Source organism: Molossus molossus, unplaced genomic scaffold (genome assembly GCF_014108415.1).
Source record: "Molossus molossus isolate mMolMol1 unplaced genomic scaffold, mMolMol1.p scaffold_m16_p_5, whole genome shotgun sequence".
NCBI classification, from domain to species: domain Eukaryota; kingdom Metazoa; phylum Chordata; class Mammalia; order Chiroptera; family Molossidae; genus Molossus; species Molossus molossus.
The window spans coordinates 102,716,283-102,742,625 of record NW_023425388.1 but is presented as its reverse complement, the minus strand read 5'-3'; the positions used below and the strand labels follow the sequence as shown (position 1 = coordinate 102,742,625).

Sequence of the window (26,343 nt, the reverse complement as noted above, 5' to 3'; positions counted from 1 at the left end):
AGATAATTTTGTTTTTTAATATTTCTCCATTAATATCTGGTTATTAAATAAAGTTTTCAAATACTTAGGATACACATTTTAACAATTCATTTTCTTCCTTTTCAGTTTTGTATATGTATTAAAGTAAATGCTCATTCACATTTTTTGTTTCATTTCATATTTTAGCTTTAACTGTAGCAATTTATAGATAGCCCTGTGACAATGTTAATGTTTTGCTATATGTTTTAGTAACATGGATTAATAAAAAGGTGTACTGAAGATGCACCAAAAATATCACATCTAATTCAGGGCTTAAAGAAAACATCTTAAAATACAGATGAGTACGTTTAAATTGTGGTCAGTTCTCAGATCCCCATATCTCATGAAACTTGCATCACTGAATCTCAAGTGTTTTAATTTAGCTGCCATCAAATATCAAGCATTTCAGTTACTACCAAAAGACCCACATTTAGTGTTCATCAGCTACTAAAGAGAAATTCAGAAAAAAAGGGTTACCTGGCTCACAGATACCTTTTCAAGTAGCTCTAATTTTGGATAAAATACACTGGCTTCCTACTATGAGAACTGATTTCTATAAACCTAGTAATTACAGTACTTCATGACTCAGTCCAGCTATCTAGAAAAACTCTCATGTTTTCTGTGTTCCTTTGAAAATCATCAGCTGTCTAAAGCACCCACTGAAGTTTCCATAGTCCGTGGAGTAATACCTCATGTCCTCATTCCTGGACTATGGAATATGTTATTCTTTCATTTGACACTAGTTGCTTTGTCAGTGTCAGAAAAAAAACTATGATCCTATGAAAAATTTTACATATATAATGTATCCTGGGGTTTTATATAAAAAAATATTATAGTTCTGTAAACAAATACATATATGTGATATTTTAACCAGTTTTAAGAGAAAACACTTTTATATTTGTGTCTAACATAGAGTTCTTAAATACTTATGGGAGAATGGCAAGAAAGGAATGAAAATACTCATTTTTTTTAGTTTGAAGTAACTTTAAGGATACTAAATTTATAAAAATCATATGGCATGTATAAAAACAATTAAGATCCTATGTGCCTACTTAATATAATTTATCACATTTGAAATTACTCAGAATATGACATATTTTCTAGTTAACTATATTTTTTATCTTATCTTTACTAATTATTCCGTTTTTAATAATAAAAGATAACTATCTAAAAACATAAATGCTTATGATACAGAGTATATATTTTATACATTAATTAAATAAAATATTGAATCATCAGTAAAATGTTAGAGTATCTTTCTCCTTATAGCCCTTCAAAATGTTTACAAATTTTAGGTAATGATACTTAGATATCATATTTGGTCATTTAAATTAAATCATGCCTTGACTTGTTTGTTAGATTAACACTCTATACAAATCTCTAGGTAAAACCTGGGTTTTTGATGGGAGTTAAATTGAGCAAGAATATAAGTTATCAAGTGTGTTCTAGTTTTTGTTTTTTCTTAGCTGTTCAGAAGGCTATTTTCATTCAACCCATCAGAGCAGTTGAACATTTGCCCAACATCATAACCTCATGCTGGCACACAGACAAACACATGATAGCCCTTTTAATATCGAATCTTTTCTTGGGGTGATAATAAACCACCAGAATGGGATGCTGCAAGAATTAGATACATAAATGCAAAGACATTAATATTGAAGTTTTATAAAGAATAAGTTTATGTCTAGAAGGGAATTTGAAGGAGTAAATTAGACTCTTACCTATATTCTTCAAGCAGTTTACTTTATTAGAGTCTTAGAATTCTAAGAAGTGCATTGGCATTCTGACAAATGATCTAAGATGTATTCCTTAATTGTTTCTAATATTGAAAGTTTTTTTACACCCAGTTTTTACTCCTTGAGCCCGGCTAAAATATTACAGGTGCGGTCACCCCTGCAATAAACGTCCTGTCATAGAAGCATAACCTGTGTCCCAAAGTAGCCACATTAGCAATTTCTGCACACCACGAACAGTGCCCATTTTCATCTAAAATGAGCAATAAGTATTTTTTGTTTTTAAATCAGTCACACACAATGTATAACACAAAAATTTCTTTTTTCTTTTTATTTTTATATTCGATTCAATTTTGCATCTTCACTCATCAGTAGGCAAAGCCTACACATCTTGATCTCAGATACCCATTGTAAATATTTTCCATATGTGACATTGTGCTGCGTAGTTTCTCCTGCCTGCTTCTTTCTTACTGTTTTTCACTGAATATTCTGTTTTTGAGTTCTGCACATGGGGATACAAATAAACTTAGTTCATTCTTTTTTATTTTATTCTGCTTTATTTTATTCCATAATTTGCTTAGACCACATTTTATTTTTTTATTGAAAGAATATTTAAGCTGTTTTAAATTTTTTGCTATTTTAAACAATGCTGCAACGAATACCCTTGTGTATATCTCTTTGTAGCTTTCCACAACTTTCTCTAAGGCACATACATTGGAAGCAGAGTTACTGGATCACTGAAACATTTCCTAAATGCTACCCAGAAAACGGCTGTGCACGTGCACGTTCCGGCCAGCAGTGCATGAGGACTGCTGTTTCCTCAGAAACTCACTACAAATTTATGTTATTAAAATTGGAGTCTTGCCTTTCTAGTGAATTAAAATTATTTCTCATTATTTTAATAATATGTATACTTCTATTTACTAATGAGTTTGGACATTTCTTATATGTGTATAAGCCATTTTAATTATTTCTATTGTGAATTTCCTGTCAAATTATAATATTCACATAGATTTAAAATATGTTAGATCTAATCCTATGTTATTATTATGTTGCAACTATCTTTGACAAATCTTTTGATCATTTATCTTTTGATTGTTTATTATGGTATCTTTTATAGAAAATAAATTATCAATCTTCATCTGATTAAAACCACATGTTTTCTTTTGCTCTTGGATATTTTTCCCTTTTAAATAAAAACAACTTTATCCACCTTAATCTTATGTACGTATATTTTTTTACTCTAAAAATAATTTTTGACTTTTCAATTACAGTTGACATAGAACAACACTACATATAAATTACAAAGTGATCACCCCAATAAATCTAGTACCCATCTGACACCATCCATCATTATTATATTATTGACTATATACCCGATGCTGTACTTTATATCCCTGTGACTATTCTGTAGCTACCAATTTGTATTTCTTAATCCCTTTACCTTTTTCACACAAACCCCCAAACTCTCTCCCATGTGGCAACAATCAAAATGTTCTCTGTATCTATAAGTCTCTTTGTGTTCTTCTTGTTCATTCATTGTTTTTTTTTTTTTAATTTCATATATAAGTGAAATCATATGGCACTTGTATTCTTCTGTCTGACTTATTTCACTCAGCACAATACTCTCTAGGTGGATCCATGTTGTTACAGATGGCAACATTTTATTTTTTTTATGGCTGAGTCATATTCTATTGTAAATATGCAACATTTTTTCTTTTTTCATTCATCTATTGTTGGTCACTTAGGTTGATTCCATATCTTGGCTATTGTAAATAATGCTGCAATGAATATATATATATATATATATATATGTGTATATATATATATATATCTTTTCAATTTAGTGTTTTTGGTTTCTTCATATAAAAACCCAAAAGTGGAATTGCTGGGGCATTCTTTGTTTCTTGTTATACAGCCTTTGTTTTAAAGTTGAGTGTGTCTGGTATGAGTATTGCTACTCCGGCTTTTTGTTTTTGTTTTCATTTTCATGCAATATCTTTTTTCCATCCCTTTACTTTCAGTCTGTACATGTGTTTTGATCTTAAGTGAGTCTCTTGTAGATAGCATATATAAGGGTGATCTTTTGTTATCTATTCAGCTTCCATATGTCTTTTGATGAGAGCATTGAATTCATTTGCATTTAAAGTAATTTGTGATATATATGTATTTATTGCCATTTTATTGTTCAAATTTTTTTATCTTTTTTTTTTCTTCTCCTTAAAGAAAACCCCTTTATATTCCATGTAATACTGGTTTGGGTGATGAACTCTTTTAGCTTTTTCTTGTCTGGAAAGCTCTTTATCTGTCCTTTGATTCTAAATGATAGCCATGCTGGGTAGAGTAATCTTGGTTGTAGCTACTTGCTTTTGATCATTTTGAATATTTCTTGTTAATCCCTTTTATTTTACAAAGTTTCTGTTGAAAAATAAGCTGATACTTATGGGAGCTCCCTTGTAGGTAACTAACTGCTTTTCTCTTGGTGCTTTTCAGATTCTTTGTCTTTAAGCTTTGTTGTTTTAATTATGATGTGTCTTAGTGTGGGCCTTTTAGGGTTCATCTTGTTTAGGACTCTCTGTACTTCTTGGAATCTTATGTCTATTTCCTTCACCATGTTAGGAAAATTTTCCATCATTATGTTTTCACATAGTTTTTCAATTTCTTGCTTTCTCTCTTCGTCTTCCAGCATCCCCATGATGCAAAAGTTGGTGCACTTAAAGTTGTCCCAGAGGATCCTTATTCTGTCCTCAATTTTCTTATTCTTTTTTCTTTTTGCTGTTCTATTTCCTTATCTTCCAAATCTCTGATTTGATTTTTTGCTTCATCTATTCCATTGTTGATTCTCTGTAATGTATTTGTCATCTCAGTTAATGTGTTGTTCCTTTTTGTCTAGTTCTTTTTTATGTTTTCTAGCTCCATTTTTATGTTTTCTCTCTTTGATGACGTTCTCACTAAGTTTGTCTACTCCTCCCCTTAGTTCATTGACCATCCTTATAACCAATGGTTTGAATTCTGCATCTGGCAGATTGCTTGTCTCCATTTTGTTTAGTTCTTTTTCTGGAGTTTTGTTCTGTTCTTTCATTTAGGACATATTTCTTTGCTGATTTGGGCTGCATCTCTGTTTGTTTCTTTGTATTACATAGAGCTGTTATGTCTCCTGGGCTTGGTAGATTGGTCTTATTTGTAGGTATCCTGTAGGATCCAGTGGAACAGCCCCTCTGTTTGCTTAAGCTGGGCACTTCAGGTGCACCCCCTGTGAGGGCTATGTACACTCTCTTGTTGTAGTTGAGCCTTGATTGTTATTGGCACCTTAATGGGAGTGATTTATACCAGGCCAATTGACTGTGAGGATTGGTTGCAACCATCATGGAGGATCAGCTGTGCAGGGGCCAACCCTATGGAGCAGCAGGGCTTGGGAGCCTCCTGAGTGCCCCACTTCAGTGCATCTCTTGTGGAGGTGGTTGGGTGGTTGGTTCTGAGGCCTCCTGGGAGATGCAGGCCAAGGTCATCTGCCAGCTGCGAACCAAGGCTGGATGCTGCTAGTGCTGGGCCTGGGGCCACTTAGTGAGAGGTATGGGACAGAGACCAGGTGTTGCTTGTTTAAGAGATTTTAGAAAAGTCTGTAGCATGAACCAAGACAGGCTATTCATATTGAAAAACCACTGGAAACAGCTTGGGTGGGTGAGCCAGTTGGTTGGGGCAGGGTCTCCGGAAACACCAGGGCAGGTGAACAGTGATAGCCAGGTTGATGGAGACTCAGATATGGCACCTGGCTGCCAGCTCCATGGGGGAGGTGATATTCAGAAAAGGGAAAATGACCTCTGCCAGCTCTTTTTTTCTTGGAGAAAGCATCCCCTCCAGCTCTCATCCCTGATGCCAGACAATTTATTTCCTCTCTGTATGTCTCTGGTGACTTTCAACTGCTGCTCCAGTACAAGAACTCAGGACAGGTGAGTCTGAGTAGGTCTGTGTGCAGGCCCTTTAAGAGGAATTAGTCTGAGACTCTAGCAGCCCTCTGTGTCATGCAGCTAAAATCTCTGCTGGTTTTTACAGTCAGAAATTATGGGGAATTTATTTCCTGGCACTGGACAGCTGGGCTGGGGGTCCTGGTGTGGGCCCCCTTGCTCTTTTTTTTCTTTTTTTTATCCTCACCCAAGAACATTTTTCTATTTCTTGTTCAGATAGAGTGGGGGAGAGAGAGAGAGAGAGAAAGAAACATCGATGTGAAAGGGACACATCGAGTGGCTGCCACACGCATGACCAACCAGGGCCAGGGACAAACTGCAACCAAGGTATGCGCCCTCAGTGGGAATCAAACCTTGTTCGCTCTGGACTGCAGGCTGACTCTCTAACCACTGAGCCAAACCAGCCAGGGCTGGGACCCCTTTGCTCTTGAGGAGTGACCTCCGCAGCTGAGATCTCCCTCCTGATTTTTCTCTGCATAGGTGGGTGTGGAACCAGCCTTTTCAGAGTCTCTACTCCTTCTACCTGTTCTGATACAGCTCCTTCTTTATATCTTTAGTTGTAAGACTTCTGTTCAATTGGATTTCAGGCAGTCCTGAATGATGGTTTTTCTGAAATATAGTTGTAAATGTGATGTGGGTGTGGGAAAAAGCGATACCACATTCACCTGTGCCTCCGTCTTGACTAGAACATTATGAAATGTATTTTTCTTGATTAAAATCTCTATGTTCTGTAAGTTTGTTTTCTCACTTGTATTTTATTCTTCTGAGAAAATGTTATGAGTTAATGTATTATTCTCTAAATAGTAAAGTAAGTTTCCCAACTCCAATAAACAATTGATTCTTACCTCATCGATTGGTCCTGCTATAATTTACAAGTTCCCATAATACACATGGGTCTCTCTCTCTCCCTTGTTCTAATTATGTATTTGTCTGTGACTATGTTAGTGCTATCAGTTTTATTTATGATGAATTTCTCTCTTTCTCTTTTTTGTACTTAATGCCTGCCTGAGTGTATTTTTTTCATTTATTTTTAGAGAGTGGAAAGGAGAGAGTGGGGAGACAGAGAGAAACATCCATGTGAGAGAGACGTTGATTGGCTGCCTCCCACATGTGCCCCGCTGGGGCTGGAGACTGAACCTGCAATCCAGGTAGATGCCCTTGACCGGAATCGAACATGCAACATTTTGGTGTGTGGGTCAATGCTCTAACCACTGAGACACACTGGACAAAGCTACTTTTAGAAAGTTTGATTAAACTCCATTATAATAATATATTTGTATTGTTTTAAAGTGTAAGTATCACTAGTTTAATTTCTCTAATGATAATCTGGTTAAATCATGCTACGATATTACCCACTAAGTTAGAGAACAGTTAGGATTTTGTCAAAGTAGCCAAATTGAATAATAATAGATGCTAGCCAAATAGTACTTTCTAGGTATTTAAATTTTAGGTAAATGTTAGCTAGATAAAACATAAAACAAAACTATAAGAAATAATATAGGTCTATTTACTGTTATTCATACCTCATACTCAAAGTATTCTTTAATATTTGTTTATAGATTTAAGAAAAATCATTTAAAATAATGCTCCCAGTTGTTTAGTAGTGGCATTCTACAATTAAAATGATTAGGTTACTATTATTATTGTTGTATTATTACAAATATATTTTCTCTCTCACTGACAACCTCGTTGTCTTTACCGAATTTTTTGGCTTTATAATTCAGTTCAATAAAACCTAAAAAATACATAATTTTAAATAATAAAATAACATTTAAATCTACCTGCAATGTTTATATAAGTTTGTACTTTTGAAAAATGTTACTGGCAAGTTTGATCCTGCTGACTTATTGACATTGAAGAGGTTTATAGTGGGATTAAAATGGTAAAGCATTATTTGATGTGTTTCAATCTTATCAATTTCATTAACCACTATCTCTCATTGAGTTATAAAATATTTGATATCAGGCAGATGTTTATAACTATACTTTGGCATTGTGCTTTTTTCTCCTAGTTATGAAGAATCTCTACTTAGTGGAAAGGTGAGAAGAGGGTGGCAAGAATTAAGCAGGAAATTGTAGGAAAAATAAAGTGATATATTTTGTCCTTAACCTGAGATGGCAATTGGAAAAAAAAACAGGAAGATGATTTCTACGTTATTCACATACATTTTGTATTAAATTAAACTACTTAAAATTTATGATCTGTGTCATTTTAATTAAAATACTATTAAACCTCCTGATGTAAACACAAATTTACTGCTAATATAAAGAATAGTCCTCTCTCACATGTACAGTTCCAAGAATGTATAATGTTTTCTTTGTATTAAATCACTATCAATTTATGTAATCTTTTAAAATTTTTTTTTCTTTATAAAGAGAGGAAGGAAGAGAGAGAGAGAGATGGGCCCCGACCGGAAACAGACTGGCAACCTCTCCGTGCATGGGTCGATGCTCAACCACTGAGCCACACATGCTTGGCTTTAAAAAATATTTTATATGTACATTTGGAAAATATTTTTAAAAAATACAATTGTGGCCTGGCCAGTGTGGCTCAGTGGTTGAGCATTGACCCATTCACTGGGAGGTTGCAGGTTCAGTTCCTGGTTGGGGCACATGCCCAGGTTGTGGGCCAAATCCCTGGTAGGGGCATACAGGAGGCAACCAACCGATGTTCTCTTTCATCAATGTTTCTGTCTCTCTCTCTCTTTCCCTTCCTCTCTCTCTGGGATCAATAAAGAAGAAAATAATATTTTTTTTAAAAAAATAGAAAAAATACAATTGAGTAGTATAAAAAATTTACATATAATCTTTATTTCATGGACATTTAATAGATGTTTAATGAATAAATAAAAGTTTATTAACATTTATATTATATAAATATTTTTAAATCATATTAACATTTCTAGCAAATACATGTGCAAATCAATAGCTATATGTGGTAAGCTGAATAATGGCCCCCAAAGATGTCCATGTCCTAATCCTGAGCACACACCAATTTTTAGCTTAAAAATGCTTGTTGGAGACATGCTCTCTCTTCCAGGAGCACCCCCCACCCCTTTCTCTTCTCCCACAGGAGCGCATCTCCTAAAGTCTAAGTGACCCCAGGAGACTTGTGATCAGGGAAGCAACGGACAGCAGCCACTATCCAGGCTAACTTCTGAACCTGTCTCCAAGGCTCCCTTTTCTCTGACTTTCCAAGGAGCTAAAGAGACCAGCCTAGGTCTCTCCTGTTGCTTCTTCAGTCCTAGGCCCTTCCTTGTTTCACTGTTCTCAGCTTTAATAAAAGTATTCTCAAAATAAAAAAAATAAAAATAAAAATGCTTCTTGGACAAAACATGTTGGAATATCAACATCTCATTGGTTTATTTAGATTTGAGGGGATATTTAACATCTGGGAATACTGCTAATTCCTATCAATGAAACTACTTGAAAGGAGTCTTTGAGTCTTTACAGAGACAGGGGCTTATGGTAAAAGCCTGTGAGCACTAACCAGCAATAACTTCTGGAATTTCATTTAGAGAATTTTCACTTGAGAGCAATTATGAGCTTGCTATCAGACATTTAGTCAAACTGCCCCTATGAGTAAATGACATAAAATAATCTTGAAACATGAAATACCCATAATGTCCTAGAAGTGATATAAGAGAAACAACCTAATGGGAAAGACGGTGCCCAGACATGTTCCATAATAATATGGAAATTGTATATGCAGAAACATGCTACGTATAGGGGAATGCAAAGAGGTGCTTACTTAACGTATTCATAAACAGGTAGACTCTTTTCCCCCAGGATCAACTTAGGAACAAACTGAAGAGCTGCCCAGTTCTATTGCCACTTGAGTGGTAATCTATAAACAACTCTTGATTAACCAACAAAGCTGCTTGGTTTACAGACGACAGTTCCAAAGTGAATGGGTAGCATCTTGGTTGGAAGGCTACCTCTCTGAGAAAGCTTGAAACAGGTCAGCTTGGTAGCTAAAATTGCATGTTGCTTGCCCCTATGCTTGAGTTTTACAGACTGATGGGCAATGGCCAATGACTTGGCCACATAGTCAGGCAAGGATTCAATAGAAAACTGGCCAAATAGGGTATTATCCTCAGGAAATCACTGACAATTTGAGGGATATATTAAAGTAAGATTTGTTGATGCCCATAAAAAGAACACTATTCTAGGATTGACAGGTGATTGGAACCAGTGAGTAGAGATCCTGGATTGTTTGTTTGAGGTGCTCACCAGGGTCCATGAAATAAGTGCACCTTGGGTAACCACAGTGATGCAGAGATAAGCTGAATCTAAACATATTACTTTTGCATTCATTTGTTCATTGTGTCAGCTGTCTCTCTCTAATGAGGGCTCAATTAATAATAGGATTTTTAATAACTGCCTGTGTTTTGTTTGATTTTGTTTTTCATTTTTCTGTGGTAGTCTCTTATTGGGTTATATGAATGCATCTAGAAAAAGAGTTTTTCATTTCCATTCTTAAGAGATAAGAGAATTCAACCAGTTTGAAATTACTTTTTAAGTTATCACTCACATTGTCAATTCTGGCATCAGACAGGTGAGATAAATTGAGACTCTGCATATGCATAATGCAGATTTTTGTCCTACATCATGAAAATTCGTTGGTCTATCTTGTGGGTTGAATTATGTTCTCCTCTCCCCTTCATATATATATAAACTTTATTTGGAAATACAGTCTTTGAATATACAATACAGTTAAGATGAGATTATACTGGATTATAGCGGGTCCTAATTTCAATGGTTGATGTCCCCATAAACAGGAAAATTTGGAGACATACAGACACTCATCGAAAAGAAAGCCATGTAATGAAAGATATAGAGATTGGGGTAATATAGCTACAAACCAAGAAATACCAAAGGAAGTTTTTCACACTCATCTCTCTCCCCTTTTTAAAGTTTTTTATTAATTTTTTTTTTATTTTAGGCCACACGAGGGGTCCATATTAGTTCAGTCTGTGATATTGCAAGAAGTGGAAAGCTCTTATCTCTAGCCTCACCTCTGCAAATAATATATGCTCACTGTATAAGAAAGTACTAGTTGCCAAAGTGCCCATGATGCTACTTTCCCTTTCCCTTTATACATGCTGTCATCACTAGCACAACTTTTCGTTTGTTTTGTTTTTTCATTCTTATTCTAGCACTTCTATATTCCAGGTAAACTTTCTCTGTACATCTCAGGGAAAAACAAGCATTTTATTTGCTCTATTTTTGCATATATTATTATATAACATTTACATATATATATATATATATATATATATATGTTTTTGCAAAGACATCGAACATAATATTTTTCTTTTTATATCCAAAGTCTTGGAATAAAATATATATTCTTTTTCTAATGAAAAAAATGGGGGCAAGTAATATTTTGAGACATCATTTTATTAATGTTAATTAGAAATCACTAAAGAGAATGTCATGACCTTCAATACATTTTTTTCTTTTAAAATAGTAGAACTAAATGTTTGCTCATGAAAATAGTTTGCAGTATTTTCAGTATAGAGAAGTATTTTGCTTTCCAGTTTTTAAACAGTATATATTCAGTTATTCCAGCTTGTTTTATTGATTAGAACTGATGTTATATTTGGATATTGTAAACCCATACTTACCACATTCGCAAAATGAATCAAATGGACTTCATGAAAGATTTTCTGTATTATTTTTTTGCTTTGAATCCTCAGTATTTTGAAGAGTTAATGGCACATAAAAAGAGTACATATAAATAAGCAGGTGAAGATATATATTAATATATACACATATAAACATATATATAATATACAAATATATATATTGTATATATTTAATATATATATTGCAGTAAAAGGCCACCAATAAAATGTATTTGGCACATTTTATGTTAAAGTAAGTTTTTTTTGAAATTTTGAAAATGCATTGATTTCAGGGTTCTGTGACATTTTTTATTTTATGTGGCATTACAAGGCTCTTTTCCAATAATGTTCAGTACTTAATAGCCATCTGAATTAATACATATTCTGTAGAAGCTCATGGCTGCACTTTCCTCTTTGCCATCTGCATCTCTGCCATCCTCTCAAATCTGGCACGTTCAGGAGGCATTAAGCTGAACTCATTCAGGAAACAGCGAGTGTTCTTTCCAACCGTGCGATGAGGTTAGATGGAAGAGCTGCCTTTGGCAGAGGAGAGATCTTATCCGATGAGTTAAATTATACAGTTCATTAGAATAGGAAATATATAGCATGCCAGCTTGATTTAATACATGGCTTATGTATTTAGCTTTAGGACTGAATATTTTCAATCGTTGCTTTTGGGTTGCTCCCACGAAGAAAATACGAATGTCTAAATCTCAGAAGGACACCACCTGTTCATTCATTTATTCATGAAATAAACCCTTATTGAGCATGTACTATTAGAGATAATGCCATGAAGAAGATCATACTCTACTACAGAAGAAGGACTTTTAAAATAATAAAAAGTTGTGATAATTTCTATATAATGAAACTACAATGTATATAAAATCCTGTAAGTGTGCAGAAAACAGGGAAAATAATATATTTTTAGCACCTTACCATGAATAATTTAGCTTTTTTTCCTTCAAGTCCAAATTTTTAGTTGTACCAAGTAGAAAAATGGACAAAGACTATCATAAAGGCTCATCTTGCCCTTTTTATTTTTTAAAAATATTGTTCTTTATTGATATTAGAGAGAACATCAATTGGGTGCCTCCTACAAGCCCCCTACTGGGGATTTAGCCCACAACCTGGGCATGTGCCCTGACCTCTCAGTGCATGGGTCGACACTCAACCACTGAGCCATACCAGCTGAGCCATTTGACCTTTTTAATAATCTTTCTTACTAAATCTATGTTCAACATCACTATCCTTCTCAAGATAACAATCCAAGCACACATTGGCCCTCAAGACAAAATTTTTTTTGCTATCTTTGCTAATGTAGATTAAATTCTGATGACATATATATATTTGTGTATATATGTATATGTGTGGTCTGTATGTATGTTTATATTTTAGAATTCCTCAAGTATTTATTTATAAGTATACATTTGATTAAAACGTTTTATTTTTTATCACCATTTATCCCCTCTATGTCCTCTACTACCTCCATCCACCTTCCCTCCCCTCTGCACTCACCACACTATTGTCCATGTCCATGAGTTTTCTCTCTTTTACTCAATCCCTCCACCCCTCAGCTCCTCCTGAGCTGTCTGCCTGCTCTCTATCTGAGTCTGTCTCTATTTTGCTTGGTAGTTCAGTTTGTTCATTAAATTCCACATATAAATAAAATTATACAATCAATTTTTATTTTTAACTACTTTGAATTATTATAAATGTAATATATTTATAATAAATATTTACAGTGTGCCCATGAGACATTTATGCAAAGCTAACAGCAACTTCTAAAACAAGTGACATACTTTTAAAATATTTAATCTGATCAACCTTTTATTAAAGTATAGAATATACATTTTCATATCTTTGAAACTGAAAGTATACACCCTATGAAGCAAAAATGAGTGTAGAGATAAATAAAAACTTTACTTATAAAGTGGAACTTTGCATTCAGTTTCTGTTCATTGGTATGACTATGGGTATTTATAGAATGCTCTAATTATACATAATGTAAGATAACAGCAGTACCTCTTCATTTAAATAACTTCTTTGGGACCGGTTACTTGTTTTTTATGTTAAATTTTGTTTCATTTATCCATAGCTATTTTTTTCTCATGGTGAGTTATATTTTATTGGCATAGCTGTTACATCATTTTTGATTAGCCATTAGTGGTTTAACTCACCATGTGGACTATGAAACTGTTGTTCATAGAATAAATATTAGCATCATTTATTTCCTATGACATTTTTACAAGAGAAACAGTGGTGTTAACATAATTACAAGATAGTCTGGTGCTGTTAATTCAACAAAGTTCATTATGATTTCACTGGAGTTCTGTGGATTATGATGATTACCAATTAATTTATGCAATGTAATGAGTTCTTCATTTTGATTATCAGGAATTAAAAATATGTCCACATTATAGCTTTGTGTTTTTCAGAGATTCGGTCATCCTTTGTTTTTCTATACATAGTGGCAGTGAAATCAGGTTTTAGATATGATGCCTTCACATTTTCATTAAGAATAACAGAACTAGAAAGAAATTGCTGGCATAAAAATTATCTAATGCAAAATATGATGACATCATTATTATTATTTTCATCATTTGTGTTACCTGTGAATGAGTATATTTTTTGATAGAATGCTATGTTTTATTTTTTGTATGTATATATTTTTACATGTTTATTTTCTCTACTATATTAACCTGAGCACCCTAATATTTTGCTTTTAGTGAATCTCTCTCTACATATTACATAATAATCACCAACATAATATTAAAAGTTTTAGATATTATATTTCTACTGTATAATGAAATCATAATTTGTTTGTAATTTTTTGACATCTAAGCTGATGTATAGACACAAATATTTTGGTGTCTTTTTTTTCCACTAATACAATATGTTTTAGATTTTTTAAACAAAAGTTATCATAAAACACTACTTTAAACTAACAGTAAAATAAAATCACTTTTACTTTCATTTTAATTCCATGCATTTTTTTAGAAAGTCTCACAAAGCACATAATGTTCAAATTGTTATGACCTTTCAATCTTAAAATATTTTGTTTTGATTACAGGTTCTGTGTACCTTTAAAATTATTAGTAATTGTTTATGAATGCAAAATATATTATGTTTAACATTCTACTACTAATTTTTTTATAGAGACTGATTACATACTTTCTGATAAGTGTGAATCCTGTGTATTTCCAAATGACTGCTGTTTAGATTGTCTTTTGCTCTTCTTGCCTCATTTCCTCTTTTTCAGCATTTCTTTCTAATGAGTTTTTGATTTATTTTATTATCAATAACTATTAAATAGCTTCCTATAATTTGACTCCCATTGGAAGTCAACATAAACAGAGTTGTTTGTAAGTAAGTTTCACATATTCTTTGGTTCTTTTTACCATACAATTATTTGCAAAGACTTTCTTCTTGACAAAAATTTAGTTAGCCTCTCCTTAGTCAATTTTTTTTTTTTTAAATAATTTGGCTTTGGGTCCTGTTTTTAACCTGCTTAATAAAGTTGTAGCAAGAATCCTGCTAAGTCAGTATAACAAAAATTCACCCACTCTTGATATCTCATCACCCTGGTCTGCCTTCAGCAAAAATCCTGTTACGTCAACGTATTAATAATCTCCCTGGCCATAGTGTCTCCTCTTTGTTTTCCACCCACTAAACTTCTCATCCTGCTCAGTGGCTATAAATCCTCACTTATTCTTGTGTCAGAGTTGAGCTAAATCTCTCTTCCAATACAATAGTCCTAATAGGTGGCAGAATAATGTTTTCTTCAACATTATTTAGCTTAATATATATGGGTTAGGGTTGATATTTCTTTTCTTATTAGAAAAAAATTAGCAAACCTCTTACCCTTGTGACCTGAAAATAATGACCACCATGTAAAATTTCATCAGAGAATCTAAAAGCACACTGAACCATGAACTAAATCAAAAGAAAAATGAGCCCTGGCCGGTTTTGCTCAGTGGTTAGAGCGTCGGCCTGCGGTCCTGAGAGACGCGGGTTCGGTTCCCGCTAAGGGCACGTACCTTGGTTGCAGTTTTTCCCCGGCCCTGGTCGGTTGTGCGGGTGGCAGCCACTCGATGTGTTCCCTTCACATCGATGTTTCTCTCTCTCTCTCTGTTCCTCTCTCTCCCTCCCACTCTACCTGAACAAAAAATGGAAAAATGTCCTCGGGTGAGGATAAAAAAAAAAAAAAAAGAAAAGAAAAATGAAAAAGATATATATATAATTAGGACTCAAATATCTGTCAAAATTTTTAATAATCCAATATAGAAAGGGATCTGAAAACCAGTACAATAAAAACAGAAATGTTGTCATTAACATGAATATGAATTACACAGAAAAAATAAGATTATGGTATGCAAACCCATAAAAAGATGTTCAGACTAAGAAACTTATAATTGTCTCCCAATAAACATTCACCCATTTTTCTTAGTGAAAAAGAAACTTGTAGTTGCTTCTGTTGCAGCTATGTGTAACCATTTCACCAGAGTTCTCAAAATATGTGTGCAAGAGCTAGGGAGACATCAGGAAATTCTTTTAAAAGAAGAGGCGTATCTTTCATCATTGTGGTTGCTTTTTCTTTATTGCTCTTTGGAACAGTTATAACATGGAGGCTGCACTAGCTGTTTGGGTCACGAGGTGAAGCTAGAGACAGGAGGCTGGGTCGCAGTCGCTTCTCAGTGCTGCCAAGTCAGCCCTGGGGTCCTGCTTCTCCGCTTCTGTTTCATTTTTAATAGGACTAAAAATAATAAGATTTTAAAAAATCACATTGTGTGATTTAAGCTTCCATTACCTTGGATTTTCTTCTTTTATACACACAAACTTAATTCTATCTGGTACAAATTTATTCACAAATAAATAAAAGCAAATTAAAATATTAATTTTAGTTATCAACTTAGCAAAGCTAAAAAAAGTTGAAACTATTTCTGTCAGGGTGTGAAATCTGACAGAAATATAAATTGGTAAAAATTGATGGAAAATTACTGTGTGACAGTTATCAAAATTCTAAAGATATGTATCCCTTGTTCCAGCAGTTAGACATCTAGGAATTTAATTATTTCTTCTTTGTAGACTTTCTGGATGTCTTCCCAACTCCTTGGTTTATGGATCATTTTCCAGACCTTTAGTCAAAAGGTACACCAAGCTGTAAGAGAAATAGCTATAAAAAATACTGGGTTTCACCCAGCCTTTGTGGCTCAGTGGTTGAGCATCAATGAACCAAGAGGCTGCCAGTTTGATTCCTGGTCAGGGCACATGCCCAGGTTGTAGGCTCAATCCCCAGTGGGGGGCATGCAGGAGGGGATCTATCAATGTTTCTCTCTCATCAATGTTTCTATCTCTCTCTTTGAAAATCAATAAAAAAAATATATTTTTAAAACATACTGGGTTTCAATTGCACCATCATTTATTATAGAAGATAATTTGAGTTCCACAATAAAGGCTGTGGGAAAAATAAAAATAAATGCAAACCCATTTAACAGTAGACAACACTGCATGTTAACAACGCCGAAGAAGAGTTCTGGATACTGCTGTGGAAGGAATTCTGAGAAAGACATTTAAAACAGGTGTACCGCCCTGGCCAGTTTGGCTCAGCGGTTAGAGCGTCGGCCTGCGGTCCGGAGAGACCCGGGTTCGGTTCCCGCTAAGGGCACGTACTTCGGTTGCAGTTTGTCCCCGGCCCTGGTTGGTCGTGCGGTTCACGTCGATGTTTCTCTCTCTCTCTCCTTCCTCTCTCTCCCTCCCACTCTGTCTGTACAAAAAATGGAAAATATCCTCGGCTGAGGATAAAAAAATAAAATTAAATAAATAAATAAAACAGGTGTACCAACGCAGACACCCTGGGGGTCACTCTCCCTGGGCTCTGTCCCGCTGGTGTCGGGGAGCACGGGGCTCTGCTCGATGATGTGCAGTCCTTTTCCACATGGTTGGAGAGAAAATCGGGCCTTGAGTCTCAGCCTTCATATTCCTACAGCTTCTCAGAGTCCCGTGGACAATGACTAAGGAGAAAACCATGCAGAAAATATCTAGGGAAAAAAAAATAAAATAAAATAAAAATAAAAACAGGTGTGTGAGCTTCTTCCAATCCTTGAATGCCTTAGATAATTTTGATTTCACCCGCCTCCTCCTCCATATATACTGAGGATTTTCTAGCTAGAGATAACCTTGAAGCTGTTAGGATACCCTCAGTTTTTATCAGTAAGTAATTTTAGTAGGATACACATAATATATCCTGAAAATAAGCTACTTACCACTAGACTAACATGTACTGTACATAGTACTTGATTGCCATTCCTAGATCCAGTGTCTCCCATTGTGAAGAGGAGATGTATAGGAAGCTAAGCCTGATGGTTTGGGGAATTCCAGGAGACTGATGCTGTATTAGTCATCACAATGGGCGAAATATATAAATCATGCAAGTGTGTGTGACAGTTCAGCCTTTAGTGGTAATTCAATAGCCAAGATATGTTAGTGCACATAAAGCAAATTGGAGAATACATTGCTTATATAAAAGAAAATATATCTATCTCCTCTTGTATAAAGAGGAAAGATTACATTTCTGAATGAATACACAGGAAATTGTTAACTGTGAGGAATAAAGCTAAAGACTGTTTTATGTACTAAATTATTTTCCCATATGCAATATTAATTTTTATTTGCACTCAGAAGTAAAACAAGAAAGTAAACATAATTTTTTGAACTTCATGTGAATATATGCTGTTCATACAACTATTATTTGCTTCAAGTTCTATGAAGGTTTAGTCATTAAATATGGTTAGATAAATTAAATAGGTTGGTGAGGAAATTCAATTTCCAAATCTAAGCTGACTCAATAAAACTTAAATATTATTGTATCAAGACTGAGAATTACATTAGAATAAACCTATTAAAGTAGAAACACATAGGAAAGTTTCCTTAAAAAACAATAGGATTTAATCACCATTACCATGATAAGTAAGATTAAGTTGAAATATGGCATGACAAACCATTTGAACAAATCTAGTTACCGTTTATATTTTTAGTGTTTTTAAGGTAGTTGGCATATAAAATTCTGTTCCTTCTTTCTTTGTTTTTTAAGTTTTGTAATACTTGGTAGGTCAGACTTTTGTAGTCTTAAAGGGTTTTTTCCTTAAATTCCAAGGCTCCTGTTTTCTCTAGTTTCATGAGGTTGACATTTATAGCCTTTGGTCTCAACTTTTCATAAAAGCTTATTTAAAACATTTGGACCTTATATATTTTAAGTTTCCACAGTGTTATCTTATATGAAGTTATATCATTTGGAAGGGATTAGAGGAAGGGAGTTTTCAGTTGTATCCTTCTGTATTTTTTACCTTTTTCCAAAAGATTTTTTTAGTTTTTACTATTTTATTTTTAAAAAGTTAGAAATACATCTCAAGGCATTAAATTATCATACAAATAAATTCAGACAAAACCTAGTTCTAATGAAGAGTATATTTTCCTTTTTATTTCTTCCTTTCAAGAGTGTAGGTAAATACTATTTGGGGAGAAGATTTCTGAAAATAACTCAGAGGTGAATGAATTAGTTTACATGATAAATCTCATTTTATGTACAGCTACTGAAATTAAGCATCAAAAAGTAGAATTGCGCGATTCAGCAAAGATCTGGAATAAAACTAATACATTAGATAAAATCTTCATATTCTAATCCTCGCTCAACTGTATATTTTCAGTGTGAGGAAAATGCCTAATGCTTTGAATTCTCATTTTTCAGTCTTACATAAAAACAATGCCTACATAACAAGCTAAGAAAGAAATTTGGAAGAAATAACAGATGACAATACACTTCTTTACACATTAAGTTTATAAATTTGATGATGAGGATAAAAAATAATAGAAGATTAAGAAACATATGTAAGGAGAATTAATTAAAAACTCCAACAATTGTGATAATAATTTTATTTAAAATTGCCTAATTTACCATAGACAATTCTTTTTTTTTTTAATTCTCACCGTAGGACATTTCTCCATTTTTTTGTTCAGATAGAGTGGGAGGGAGAGAGAGGAAGAGAGAGAGAGAGGGGAACATCGACATGAAAGGGACACATCAAGTGGCTGCCACCCGCATGACCAACCAGGGCTGGGGACAAACTGCAACCGAGGTATGTGCCACTAGCGGAACCAAACCCGGGTCTCTGTGGACCACAGGCCGATGCTCTAACTGCTGAGCCAAACCGTCCAGGGCAACAATTCTTTTCTTAAAATAAAATTTAGTTATATCATGAGAGAAAAATTAGTTGGATACTTTTTCTACTGCATAAACAATGCTTTATCTAGAACTGAAAGAATTTTATTCTAGTCTATGGCAAAGTGTAAAGGTTTCACAAAAATATGCTTCCTTGTAAGATTTGAATTGAGTTTTTAAGCATAACATGATTTAAAATATCCATTGGTGAGAAGTATGACTTTCCATCCTAAATAATATTTCATCTTATTACATCTGCTTTATCAACCAAGATGAAACACTTACGACTTGCAAGGCCCTAGAGGTACTTTTGTATGTTCTGAAATTAAGTTCTTATATCAGCTGTATGATATAGCTGATAGATTTTCCAGAAATGGCAGCCTAGTCAGATTTGACAATAGGTAGTTTTATGAGTTCACTTTATTGTCTTCATATAAATGTACTCAACATTAAGAAAATAGATATCTACAAGGCATCATTTTAAGCTTCAATGCACTTGGAATTCAACGGAGAAGATTGGAAATATGGTCACTAAACTAAATAAGACACCAGAGTACGAAAATCATATGAGAAATATATATTAAAGTAGAATTAATATTTTGAATATTTTAACAATGTCTGCATATATTTTTACATCAAACTTTTAGAAGGGCCATTCTTTTGAAGAATTGCTCTGTGACTAATTCAGAATAGTAGAGTGAATATATTCTGTTAATATTTTTATTGTATGTGATTAGATTCTTAGCAAATGTCAAATATTAATTTTTAGCACACACTAAATTATGCATTTGCTGAGAAAATTGTGTAAATAAAATTATAAACAGTTACCAAAATTATTAAACAAGCATCAACATGTTTAATGTAAATATTAATAACTATAAAATGAGCACAAATATAATTAATATAATTTTCTTATTTATATTTGTTTTTACTATAATTATAAAGATTGTTTTAAAAATTAATATTTAATTAATCATTTTTATTAATTCATTAATTTTTGCTTTGGTATTTTATGAGATTCTCAACTATAATGTTCTTTATTACAGTTAATCTAAATAGTTTTGTTTATAATAGTGGTTATATTATTTTTGAATTTTGGCATCATGTTTTCATGTCTATGGATGTTATAGGTGTTTTATTTCTATGCAAATTAACATAATGCATATGCATAGCTAAATTATTAGTAAATCTATCAATATATTTTATGTTTTAACTAAATAGATAATCTATTTCAATCTCAAATAAATTAGGATTTGGTTAATGACCCTAAAGTTTTGAAATGAAAAACAAAGTAGAATTAATAAATGTGTTTCCCAGCTGTGTATAGAAAATATGCTTTATTAATGATTTATCTGTCTGGGATACAGCAATTTAAAACTCCAGGAAAATATGCATTTTTTTTTTTGAGACACAACTATTAATTCTCAAAGCAAAAAACCATAGTATTTTAATTAGCTTTTATTTATTGTGTTCAATATGGCAATAAAAATCAGAAGTAACTTTAATATGTCATTCTTCCCAGCATCCTGCTACAACTAACTACTTGAATATTTGTAAAATCTATTGCACAGGGCATGGTACTCTACACTTAGACACTGTTTTATGTAAATTTAATACACTATAACAAACTGTGAAATATAAAAATACTTTCCTTTTTCTGAGAAGAGAGAAAACATTTCTTTGGAGTTATTTCTTCAGTTCTCTTCTTAAGATTTCAAATCTGTAATTGGGCAAGCCAACTTTTTGTATTGTAATCATTTTATTATTTTATAAATAACATTAGCTTTCAGTTTTCAGTATTATCTTTTCATTTTCTTCCTCTTGTTGTTATTCTATATTTTTCAGTCTTCCCATCTCTTGTATCAGTGTCAACTCCTTAGTCTCATTTAATTTCACATACTTACTTCATGTGTCTTCATTTGCTGTTGCTGACGTTTTTGCCAGTATCTGTTCCTCTCCTGTATTCTTAAGTCTCTCACTAACATATATTCACTTATGTTCTGCTAGGCAGTGATGACAATGAACCTAACAAACGTCATGAAAAGTACTTTCAAAATAAATTCCTTCAAGGTTAATTCCCATGCATATGTATATAAGGCATTATCTAAGGCTTCACTTGGTTGCAGGGCTTTGTTAAAATCTTTCCAATTTTATGGCAAGAGTGGCTCGATAGCATTTTATCCTGATAAAGAACCATCCATAGTGAATTCAAAGCATCCCAACATAAAACTTCCTTCGAGGTTCTCCACAAGTATGCATTAATGAGCTGGTAGTTCAATTAGTCCATGTTGTGTCTACACTAAGATTTCAGTTTTTCATTTGTTAAACTGAAAGTCACAGGACTATTATGACAATTAGAAGAAATAACTTATGTAAAATAGATAAAATAACTTATGTAAAATAGGTTGGCATACTTCACGCTCAATAAATGTTTCTCTCTCCAAATCAATTTTCCTAATAAAGAAAAGAGCCAGTCACTCAGTCTTACCAAGTATTATAGGTATTTACTTTATAGGAAACTGCCCAGGACAAAATTAATTCTCAAAAAATTATTTATCTGAATGTGTTTACATTTTTTTCCCTGACAGTTAAATGTTTCATATGCATTGAATAGTTACAGCACAAAAAACTTTAGACATATAAATTCCACTCATTGTGGCAGCCACTGAATGTGGCACTCAGATCTTCCACCAAGAGAGAACTTGCACCCTGAGGGGTAGGAGGAGCGTTAGAGCGCGGTCCAGTGCACCTGAGTGTGGCAGGGTTGAGTCTGTCAGGGCACATACCCAGGTTACAGGTTCTGTCCCTGGTCAGGGCGGGTTCAAGAGGCAGCCGATCTATGTCTCTCTCTCTCTCTCTCTCTTCCCATCCCTCTCTCTCTTTCTCTCTCTCTCCTTTCCTCACTCTAAAAAACATATTTTTGGATGAGGATTAAAAAGAGAGAGAGAAAAAACTTGCTGTGAGAAATAAAATTGCATTTTCTGGTTTTATTAAAGCATTCATGCAAAAGCCATACTTTCTCCTGGCTGCTCCCGGTGAACGAGTGAGCAGAGCTGGGGTAGGGTCCTGGAAAATTTCTGCCCATTGAGGACACTTCAGACAGGTAATCATTGCTATGACTTGGCCAAGACTTTCTCAGAGCTGCACTGGAGTGTGAGGCTCCTCCTAGCCACCCTTCTCCCTTACCTCACTCCTATCACAAGCTTCAGTTATGCAAGAGGACTTGAATGCTCTCCTACCTAGCCTGCTCCTTCTTCGGCATTATCAGTCTCGGAGGACTCAAACTGACAGATACACTACTGATTTGAGATTTTTATCTGATCATTAGTACTTATTAAAGAATATTGTTTTCCTTAATAATACCAAAGCTGGTTCACCAGAAATAAAATTATGTACATGAAGAATACTGCACATTGTATTATCTGCATTCCTATGCCATTAAGTAAGGATGTAATAAATCACCATATTTACCAGGGAATGAGACTGCCACTATTGTATTTTTCCAAATAAAAATTATATATCCACATTCTCTAATACAATGATGATTAATTTGAAAATTTTGGTTATCAGAATAATCAAAGAGAACTGCAATAATTTCAGAAGTCAATTTTATAAAATCATAGATTTTTAAATTGATTTCTTCTTGTCTGGAATTTTTTTATAATACAGTATATATCACAATATAACTTTATGTAACATAGAAAGATCAATTTTTTAAAGAACTCTACGGGACCCTCAAAATTATCCTGTGTAGTCTTCTCATTTTACATAAGAAAAATTAAGATTCTGGGAAACTAAAGTCACCATTACTGTTAGACCCAGAATTAAAATTTCCATCTCTTGATATTGTCTTTTTATTAAAATAATGGAGTACTTTTGATATTGCTTCAATCAGAACACCAATTGAAAGGATTATACATGGAGTTACCTCTTCAATCATTTCTCTATCAGACCTACAAATATTATACTGTCTCAGGGCACAGAAGGCTGAAAAGTTACATACAAGTAAATCCTCATGTATTAAAATTTCAGATAAAGAAAACTGGAGATTAAAGATTTGCTGGTTATTGCAAAACTCAGGGTTTCAATGCCTAATGCACTAAAGGACCATTAATAGATGCAAAATGCCCTCCTTCATGTGAAAGAATTCTTCTCATGTTCTAAGAATATGCCAGTGCCAATTATTAGATTTATTCAAGTGTCAAAATACAATTGTCTTTCATCCCTATTTAAAATTATAGTGTCATTACTCTAATTCAGTTATTATATATCATTAAAGCATTATTTTCTTGGAGACATAATACAGATTTTTTTTTATTAATCGCTGGTAAAACCATAAGATTAATAACATTTAATTTGATTAATATCCACTCATACCACAATACCTTGTTTTCTCAGAGTTTATGCTAATACACACTAATCTTTTAATCCTATAGAGAGCTATGGGTGTGAATTGGGTGGAGGAAGTAAATCCCATGCATTAAATATATGTTAATGCCAGAAGATAGAAAATAAGCATACTGTGCTGTATGCAAATTTTATGAGGGCATGAAGAAAAACTTGCTGCTAAAATCTGCTTTAAATGAGGATTTTCAATAATGATGAGAAAACATGGATTATGGTCTCTGGTGATGTATAGAGAAATCTACAATGCTAATTTCAAAGAGCAAAATCTATTAAGTAGATGCTCTCATGGAAAAAAAGGGGGGTGTTGTGACGAGAGGAAGGAAAAGGACTCATTCTTTTTGAAAAATAAATGGAATAGAAAGTGCCTTATAGAAATAAGTGTTATGGCAGAAATTTGGTTGGTAGGAAGAGACCGACTGCACACGCTCAGAGGACTAGAAAATGACTGTTTAATGCATACCAGTGCTGGCCCAGCAGAGTCACCTCCAAATGCTGACTCTGGTTCCAGCTGCCTTTTACACATGATAAGCTTCCAAGTATTTGGGGACGTTCTAGTTCCACTGTAGTTTAGAGTTGGCTAATGTAAGGGGCAAGCAGAATTATAGAAACCAAGGGAGGGGCCTCTGCACTTTGAGCTAAAGGGTTTCTCTACACCCATCTTGGCTTCTCTTTACCCCCTCTTGATTCTCAAGCTGCTCCTAGCAAACTTAGAGAACATAACTTTACATGGCATTCGTAAGCATGGGCTTGGATGGGGAGTTCCTTTAGTGCCTCCTGAGGAAGAGGGGTGATGATCTCTCTGACTGCTTCCTGCTGAATAGGGGCATTGAAGAGGATGGGATGCAGACACTAGAGCTCTTCACCATCCAGAGGAGAGTAATGGAAGTCGGGGGTCCTTATTTGACTCATTGTTCGGAGTTTCATTGTTTCTAAGCAAGAGGAAATGAAACAAGTTAGCATGTTGAGAATACAAGGGCCAAACAGGAGCCCTATAAAAAGCATTAAGAGCCCTGGCCGGTTTGGCTCAGCGGTTAGAGCGTCGGCCTGCGGTCCGGAGAGACCCGGGTTCGGTTCCCGCTAAGGGCACGTACTTCGGTTGCAGTTTGTCCCTCGCCCTGGTTGGTTGTGCGGGTGGCAGCCACTCGATGTGTCCCTTCACGTCGATGTTTCTCTCTCTCTCTCTCCCTTCCTCTCTCTCCCTCCCACTCTATCTGTACAAAAAATGGAAAAATATCCTCGGGTGAGGATAAAAAAAAAAGCATTAAGAGAGAACCATCTAATGGGACTACCCAAGATACCTAGTTCTATATGTTACTCCAGAAACTCCAAGATTCCAATAATTCCTATCTTCTTAAGGGTGATCTTCAGAGGATTGTTCTGGCTGGTGGTCACGCTCCAGGCAGGTTGTTTTTCATGTGGTAGGTGAGCTGCCTTCCCCTGTGAGTGGTGGATCCAGGTATTCAGACCTGTAACCCTGAGAGCTGTGGGAGTGGTTAGTATAACTAAATAGAGCCCTTTCCAGGTTGCTTTGACGGGTTTCCTTTTCCATTCTTTTATCCAGACTTGGTCCTCTAATCTGTGGTGGTGTACAGTTATTCCCAGGGAAATGGATATTCTATCAGTTACCCACTTATGTACCTCAAGAATAGTTTTTCTACTCCTTGTAGTTGTTTTGGGATTTTCAAATTTCTCTGTTCTTTTATATCTTGTATAAGATTTCAAAAGGGGAGAACCCTACCTTTGCCTGAGGGATACAATGCACTTGCAGGAGAGCTAGGGTAGTATATCAGTCCAAGGAAGGCGAGTTTCTTGACATAGTTTTGCCATGCTCTGCTTAAGGGTCCAATTCATGCATTCTACTTTCCCTGAGCTCTGGGACCAGTAGACTGTGTGCAAATTTCACTGGATGCCTAGAGTTTTAGCTACCTGCTATACCATTTCTTTTATGAAGGCCGGGCCATTATCTGATCCTATAGTCAATGGCATTCCATAGCTCAAGATTATGTTTCTCAGTAGAACTTTGGTTAATTCTCTTACTTTTCTGTAGTTGTGAGGTAAGCTCCAACTCAGCCCAAGAAAGTACAGATGAAAACCAGGAGATATTTACTTTCTCTACTGGTTTCTATTTCTGAGAAGTCTACCTCTAGATCTTCAAAGGGTGGTTGGCCACAGTGCTAGATCCCAGTGAGCCTGGTGGGGCATTGTCTGGCATTGTTTTAAGCACAGAGGAGACAGCGTTGGGAGACCGTGGGGCAGAGGGATGGAAGTCAAGCAATCAGGTAGTACTGGCTTAACAAGGTTTCCAGCACAGTTTGTCTCAGATGGGTGAGTTCATATTGTTGGAGGATTAACTGATGGGCTAATTCTTCTGGCATG

The 26,343-nt window shown here is 34.5% G+C and overlaps 3 non-coding genes across 3 annotated transcripts; 1 reads left to right on the top strand and 2 right to left on the bottom strand.

The window, feature by feature from the left end:
• Window positions 1-1,482: 1,482 nt before the first annotated feature.
• On the bottom strand, window positions 1,483-1,552 carry LOC118618000. The gene has a single exon (XR_004956946.1). It is a non-coding gene; the product is annotated as a small nucleolar RNA Z40 (small nucleolar RNA).
• A 336-nt stretch (window positions 1,553-1,888) lies between these two features.
• On the bottom strand, window positions 1,889-2,016 carry LOC118618011. The gene has a single exon (XR_004956956.1). It is a non-coding gene; the product is annotated as a small nucleolar RNA SNORA1 (small nucleolar RNA).
• Window positions 2,017-17,183: 15,167 nt separating this feature from the next.
• LOC118617977 lies at window positions 17,184-17,385 on the top strand. Its single transcript, XR_004956924.1, has one exon. It is a non-coding gene; the product is annotated as a small nucleolar RNA SNORA73 family (small nucleolar RNA).
• The last annotated feature ends 8,958 nt before the right edge of the window (window positions 17,386-26,343 follow it).